Source organism: Echinops telfairi, unplaced genomic scaffold (assembly GCF_000313985.2).
Source record: "Echinops telfairi isolate 266 unplaced genomic scaffold, ASM31398v2 ScPeMD7_7473;HRSCAF=8511, whole genome shotgun sequence".
NCBI lineage: Eukaryota > Metazoa > Chordata > Mammalia > Afrosoricida > Tenrecidae > Echinops > Echinops telfairi.
Window position 1 is genome coordinate 14,029,719 of NW_022111377.1, and position 8,249 is coordinate 14,037,967.

General features: G+C 38.7%; 1 protein-coding gene across 1 annotated transcript in view; it reads left to right on the forward strand.

Annotated features, from left to right (window-relative positions):
* Nucleotides 1-8,249, forward strand: part of MALRD1 (MAM and LDL receptor class A domain containing 1) — an 819,322-nt gene that overhangs the window by 720,688 nt on the left and 90,385 nt on the right. The window lies entirely within an intron of this gene.

Below are 8,249 nucleotides of genomic sequence, written 5' to 3' on the forward strand. Positions count from 1 at the left end.
TATCTCCTGGATTCCAGACATATTCTTCTTTACCTCCATTATGTAGCACCAGTCCAATTTCTCCTTGATAATCAGGATCAGTCACACTCAGTACAGTGACACCCTTTGTGACCTATTGATCCAAAGGCTTTAGGAGCCCAAAGTGGCCAGGGGGCATTCTCAGCTGCCAGTTCAGTGGAATCCGCGCTGTGTTTCCAGGTGGGAGAGTTCCTTCATGCCTCCAGATTTTTTCAGCTTTGGGCACAAACCACTAGTTCAAAATTCAAAAAGCCAGAGGGTTCCTTTTTGCTTCTTCAGTCTGTCAACTGCCTCCTAGGAAAGTCTCTTCTTTGAATGTCAATGTCCTGAGCACTCACAGCAAGGAGCAGGACTTATCTTTACAGAGCCTTCTTTGCAGGCGTATTCTAAGCCATTTAAAGATTCAAATTAATGTCTGAAGACAGTGAGCTTATAAACTTTCTATTTTCATACTTCCTAATAATTATTGCTAATACACATAATATCAATAAGTAGAAGAAATTGGTATGAACCTAGTACAGCCAGATCCTAAAGTCAATTCTTAAAACAGTCAAGTTCAATCCTTATTTATCATATCTTAATCCTTTTCTAAACTATTCCATTGAAAAGACACCTGGCCTTAAGCCTCTGACTGCGTCAAGCCAGGGCGGGGCCTGCTGTCAGCCAGTTTGACCTTCTGTCAGCCAATTTGACTAATCAGCATGGTCTCAGAGAAATTCAAGGGGTAATTTCATGCCCTGAGCTCAAAATTTACATTAATCTCATTCATTTTTGTCATTTCACAGGATTAACCAAAGACAACTTCTAGGAATCAAAGAAACACATCCCATGTTCTTTCCCAAAAACAATTGAGTAAACAGTGTAGTCTGACCTGATCTCCAGCTAGTCAAACAAAACCTACCTTAAGGCATAGGTCAAACAAGCATCTGTATACATCATGATATGCGTCTCTAGTACCCCAGCCCCGGTACCATAGTGTGGTCTAGGTGGTCTAGAGAAACAAATCCAGGGAAACTCATATATGTGTAAGAGAGCTTTATATCATAAAGCAATTGCATATTGAGAAAACACCCTAGCCCAGTACAGATCAAGTCCATAAGTCCAATATTAGCCCCTATGTCTGATACCAGTCTATAAATTGCCTTTCAGACTCATGCAACACATGCAATGATGCTGAATGCAGGAAGATCACAGGATCTGAATGCAGGAAGATCACAGGAAAGTCTTGTGGATCTAGTAGTAGTGGAAGTATCTCAGTGCTGGTGTGGGTCTCTAGTTGGCTCCTCTAGCCCTCTGAGTGTGGCTTCTCAACAGAAAGGTGAAACAGAGAGAGTGTGGCCCACCTCCAGGGAGAAAGAGAAGAACTTCCCAGAATCCTCATGGGAAGGCCACACCCACAAGGAGGCATTATCAGGCTGTGACCTGATTGTCAGGCTAGACTCCACCCCTATATTTATTTATCAAATTGACATGACATTATATTACTACCACATGTGGATATCCAAGCCCCAAGTATGTTCATGATTGAATTCAGCATTAGCCCATGGAACCTTCTAATCTATCTACCTTTCTGATTTCAGAGACTGTAATCTCCCAGTGCCCCAGTCAAATAAGTCAGCAGTCTCGGAGCTAATGTTAGCCATTTATTTTCATTCTTAGCCACATCTAATCAGGGTCCACGTCTGATTTCTCTTTTCCCTTTTCCACATCATTTGCACGTCTACCTCTTTATTCTCACCGCCTTAGACATCATTTAGGCTGTCAAATCAATTCAAATCAAAGCCTCTTTGCTGATCCTTCTTGTTTCAGTGTAGTATTATTGAATAAAGAAGACTAGAGAAGTGTCAATGCAGTTGAGTTGTGGTGTTGGTGAAAAATACTGAAAGTGCCAGTGATGAGCAAAAGGACAAACAAATCCGTCATGGACGAAGTACAGCACAGTGCTCCTTGGAGGAAAGGATGGCGAGACTGCGTCTTACATACTTGGACACCTTCTCAAGAGAGACCAGTTCCTGGAGAAGAGTGTCGTGCTTGGGGCAGCAAAGGGAGAAAGGCCCTCAGCAACAGATGGACACAGTGGCTGCAGTGATGGGCTCAAACACAGGAACGATGTGAGGATGACAGGTCTGGACGGTGTTACTTTCTGTCGTTGCTAGGGCTGCTGTGAGTGAGAACCGACTTTGTGTCCCTCTCCACAACAACAACATGATCTAGATGAAACACTTACATTTTCTCAACATTGGTTTCTCCAATAGTAAAAGAGGAATTTGACCTGCTGCTACCTGGTTCTTACAAAAAGAGCAACTAGATATGATGCTATCAATCATAAAGTATAAAAATTAATGTCAACCAGGTTGTTCCTCATGACTGGTTATTAAAAGCAGTTAGAACTAGAATTTGTGATTCTGAAATCATCAGAAGATAAAATCGAGGGAAAGGTAAAAGGCAGAAATAAATGAAGAATGTGAAATCTCCCGAAGGTGTGGAGAGCTGGGAGAGCGAATACCGTGTCATCACTGAAAATAATTTCCACAACAATATCAACAAGTGGCAAAGAGTTCGGCGAAGAAGAGAGGCACAGAACATGAAAATTGGTCAACTTCTAGATATTATTCATCTGATATTAGAACAGAGCAATCTCACTATGTTCAGAAGGTGCACAGGATGTGTGAGGAGCTTCAGAGTAAAATGTAGCATGCACTGCTAGAAATCAGTGGTATTTCTCAGTGGTCATTCTGAAAATTACTTCCCTATTTTTCAGAATGTAAACTATCTCCTGGATCAATAACAAAGAAAATCCTTAACAATTACTGAATATATTTTTGTTCTTCAGAGAACAGTTGCATTTTCTGTAGATTAAAAAAAATAAGAAAGAAGAAATTCAAATCTTAGAGAAAGAGTTTAAAAGTTAAATTAATTCATCTGCCACTGCCTATTCAAATTGACCTTTATTGATTGTAAGTTCTTTCCTAAGATCCTTGGCACTGTGGGCTGGGTGCTGGACTGATAACTGCAACGTGAGCAGTTCAAATTCAGCAGCTGTGCAGATGTAGAGAGATAAGACCTTCTGCTTCTGTAAAGATTTATTATAGCGTCAGAAACCCTATAATCGATATGAATCAGTTGATTGGACAGCAGGGCCTTTTGGGTTTGGTTTTATTCTTCTTTACCTATATTCAGATCCTTCAGAGGCAAATTCTGTTGATCAAAATTTCATATAGGCATTTGAATTATTTATTGGTAATCCATAGTGAGGCATTTCACGGTTGCACCCACACTTTGTTCCACATCATTACTGGTGGCTCTTCATAGTCATCATGAAGGTAAATGCAAAACGAGGGACGGAAACGTTCTCTGTTGTCTAAAGTAACAAGTTCACTTCGCAATGAGACCCTTTGGGTCCTCATGGCATCATAAAGATCAACCCCTAAATTTTTACCCCTTGTTTCAGTACCAACTGACCATGCGGAAAAGTATTACTTCTTTTTCACTGTTATACCTTTATAACCTTCCCATGTAGACCAGGGTTAAATGTGGAAGAATGAATGAATTATATAACTTTATAATGAGTAAAAATATGAGGAAGATTTTTATAGGTTATAGAAAGAGGAGTATTGAAAGGGCCCTTAAATGTCATCTAGGTATTTTCTCTCGCCTCTATTTTTTTTTCTCAGCTTTACAGAAAGATGGCTTGGAGAACCCTTTACTGCTGAGAAATGATTCTAGATTACTATGGGGTCTCTCAGAAGTCCAAATCCAGCTGGAATGATAATCACAAGTGGTTAGTTTTAATTATGCGCTTTGTTTGGAAGGAAAAGGATTATCATAAGGATTCAGAGTAACTTCCTGCCATGTGCAGCGTTAAGAACAGACAGCTTTGGACTTTGTCGCCCGAAACCGTCTCCTGCGCGAGCAGATGAATTCCTGATCTTCTGGAAAGAAAAAAGAAGAACCAACTCCGCTCCTCAGTGCCACCTACCTGGCAGGAGTGATGCCTCCCCTGCCAGGCTCCCTCTGTGGAGAAGAAACCATTTTCATGGGGAAAATGACAAATCCCAGATTAAGGAAAAGAAAAAATGATCTCCACAAAAAAATTTTTGTGAGTCTCATATGTCTTATTAACAAGATGTGTATCTAACACTTTGAAGCAAACACAGTCACAGTCGTTGCTGAACCCTCTAAGTGAAGACCTCTTTAATTTTACCTCTGATTTTCTGATTTTTATAAGCTAAGCAGATATAAAGACTAGCTTTGCCTGGGACAAATTATCACGGTCAATTTCCCTATATGGTTGATCCCCAAATGAGAGTCATTAAGTGGTACCATTTCTTGTGCTCACTCTAGTTTGGAAAGGAAATAGTTGGTGTAAAAACTGGCTGCGTTTTCTTTGCTTTAACTTACTCCCAGTTGCACACAAATAACTTACAGGTTAATCTAAAATTTAATGTTCTTAAAGTAAAGAAATATGAGCCTCTATCATTGAATACAGTAAAATAAAAAATGAGACAGCGGCAAAATTGCAGCTGAAAATATCTAGGTACAAAGGGGAAATCGGGCTTCCATACCAAAAGAATGAGAGGCAAGAGAGAGATTTGAAAGGCAGACACATCATGTGTGCTGGGGCTAGGTTCTTGAATATTTATGGGCTGCCTCACCTGAGAGTCTTATGAAGCTTTGAGTTATTTTGATTCATAGAGAGTAAAGAACTGGAACTTTTTTATTCTTTAGGTTCTTTCCCAGAAAGAAAGCAGACCTTCTCCTCTGATGATAATTTTTAATTAATAATAGAATACATGTGAAGCTGAAGACTCATTTTCTAATACAGGAAATGCCCTGCAATTTGCCAGTACTTTGTTCTGGGGAGAAAATACACAAATAGGGGAGTATGGTGGCTGAAGAAACTGGAGTTGTTTATAAAAACTCCATGTAAGACCAAAGAAGAATATACCTCATTTAAAAAAAATGTTTTTTCTTATAGTCTCTGGCAGATTTAAATTTTGCAATACAAATTGAAGAATTCTTAAACATCTGTAGGAAGGCTTGCTGGAGAAGAATCTGGGTCTCCCCACTGTGTGACTTCATGAGGAGAAGAGAGAAGTGGCCATATAGACCATTTGAGTCCCAATTGCACCTTATAATCTTAGGCCTTATTTTTTTTTAGTGGAACTCCAAATTTACATCCTTCTATTCATTTCACAGGTAGTCCTGGTGGGGAGCGTGGTTACACGTTGGGCTGCCATCCGCAAGGTTGTCAGTATAAAATGACCAGCAGCCCTCAGGAGAAAGCTGGGCTTTCAACTCTCTTCAACAGTTACAGTCTCAGAAACCCACAGGGGTCGCAAGAAATTAGTTTGATGGCAGTGCGAGAGTGAGGGAAACATTTCACAGGGGTGCTTTGTCCTCCCAGCCCTTCCTCATTCTCATCCTCTTCCCCCTCTCCCATAACCTTCAAAAACAGCTTCTTTAGGTGTGAAAACTCTTTTTCTTGAAAACTCTTTTTCTTGACGTTTGTCTTTCATAATGAATAGTATTTGTTTGTATGAGATTGACTAAATTTGCTGTGCATAATGTCTTCTAAATCAGTCCATCCTGACGTGCTTGACAGTTCTTCTTTCTTTTTTTGAGATGCATAATATTCCATAGTATTTATGGACAAAGTTCACTTATCCATTCCTCCACAGACAGGCATTGTATTCTAAATAGCTTCGTGGTAACCATGGATGTGCATATGCTATTCTTATTTTGTTCTTTATCTCATTGGGGTTTATACCAAGTAGAAAGAATCCTGGGCCATATGGTATTTCTGTTCACATTTGTTTAAGGAGACACCATGGAAGTTCTGATTTCCACAGTGGCTGTACAATCCTGTAATTCCACCAGCAGTGTACAAGTGCTCCAATCACTCCACCTCCTCTCCAGTATTTGTTATTTGCAGCACTGTTTTGTTTATTTTAATTTTGCTGTTAGGGCTGGTGTGCAGTAGTATCTCATGGTAGCTATAATTATTTCTCTTACAGCTAATGATTGCAAGCATTTCTTTATATGATTGTTGGCTGCCTTTGGTGAACAGTCTGTTCATATATTCTGTCCATTTATAAATTGGATTATTCATCACTGGGATAATTTGGAGAGGCACTTGATAGCAACGGATTATAAATCCATGAAAGCTGTATGGAGCTTATTTGTGGAGATGATAGTCTTATTCAAAATGTATTCTTATTATATATTACTAAGATAAAATATGTATTTTGTGTGATAAAAGTCTAGATATACGGCATACCTGTTGCTGAAAATAATACCAGTAGAATAAAGAATCACTTTTCCAAAATAAGCAATGGCTCTTAACAGTAGCCCTGCTGGTGCAGCCATTTGATGCTCACTGAAAGCCTGGTGGTCCTAACCCACTGAACAATGTAGTCACCGGTCTCAATATGAGCAGTATTAGGAACATATTCTTACAGCTATTATAAATATTTTGGTCAAAAGACAATAAGAAAAAACTTTATCTTTTCACAAAGCTTGTCAAGGATCAAACCATATGATATCTTGGCCCAATTGTATTAGCTCTGGTACGCTAATACACTTGAGGATGTGTAGAAACTCCAGACTGCTCCTGTCCCTAATTATGCTAATCATTTATCATCTAATGTTTAACAAATATCTGTAAAAGGCTGAGCACATCAGAACGATTTTGTGTGTGTATGGTACCAAGAGCCAATGTGTTGCTCTTATAATTAAACGTTCTCAGAATAGTAATCAGACATAGTCACCTAACCTTCCCAATTCCCTCATTCTATAAATAAACATTTTTCTCTAGTAAATAGATTTGAAAATAGCACAAAGGTCCAGTTCTTACATTCCAAATGCCACCACTTGTTCCCAGTATTCCTTTTGCTATTTTGGTCCAGGAACACAGGAAATATTTCACATAATGAACCTGGCTTTCTTTTACTTTTTTTTTTTTTCTGTCTGACCCAAAGTAACCTTAAGCCCTATACATTGTTTATTTGTAACCTCTGTGTAATCTTATAAAAACTTTCCCAAAAGATACAAAATTGGCATTCTAGGAAATGTATCTGAGCACTATAAGCTATATACTTGATTTATTAGTTGCTGGACAATTTTACAGCAGAATAAAATTTATTCATTAGAATTGTCCATCACATTTTCCACTCTTGTTCTTGACCTTGTCTTCACTAGATTTTTTTTCTTTTAATGACAACCTCAAATTTTTTCTCCAATGACCTGCCTCATTCAGCTGACAAACACTAGCAATTCTAACTACATTTAAAAATATATATATAGGTTTGAAGAGGCGCATTTCTATAGAATCAATTTATTATAGCAATATAGGCATAGGTCAAATAATATTTTGGCAAAAGACTCGAAGTCTGTGGTCTGTTGAACCTAGACCTAGTGGAGAGCATGAAGAACTGCATGACAGTGAAGAACAGTTGTGAATCCTTTTACTTCAAAAGCAGAGAGTTAAGAAAGAAGCATTGTAGATTATACACATTCATCAGTAATTGATTAAATATGCTGCAAGCTGTATTTGTCCCAAATCATTATAAATCTTCACGGGTCCCCACTGAGAGGTTAGGGGACACTTGTATTCTGCTACTATTCTGCGAGCATCACGGACATTGACTTGTCCAGCTTTAGAATGTGATAACGGTACACACCTTAGCTACAACATCCTAGGGCTATTTCCAGAGCTGACTAAAAGAATGTGTGTAGAAATTCTTTGAAAATTATGTATGTATAATGCACCCAATAAATCAACAGTTTTGAAAATGAAGAGACACTTTCATATACTTCTTGGTATAATCTCTGCTCATGTTGGTATGCTCAACTGAAGGTTGTCAATTAAGCTTACAGTGACCGTGTGCTAAAGGGAGCCCTGGTGGCATAGTGGACTACTCGAGCTACTAACCACAAGGTCAGCAGTTGAAACCCACCAGAAGCTCCATTGGGAACATATGAGACTATTTGTTCCCACAAAGATGAAAAGTTCCAGAAATCCAAGGGAGTGGTTCTACTCTGTCCTACAGTGTTGGTGTGAGTCAGAACAGACTCCATGACAGAGAGTTGATCTGTTTTATTTATTTTGTAATAACGTGTAGGTAATATATTTGGGTACTAAGGTACAATACTTTTCCAAAGAAAATCTAAATAGATTGGAGAATCCTATGCATAATCAGAATCATAATGTTCCCTAGCATGAGTATGTT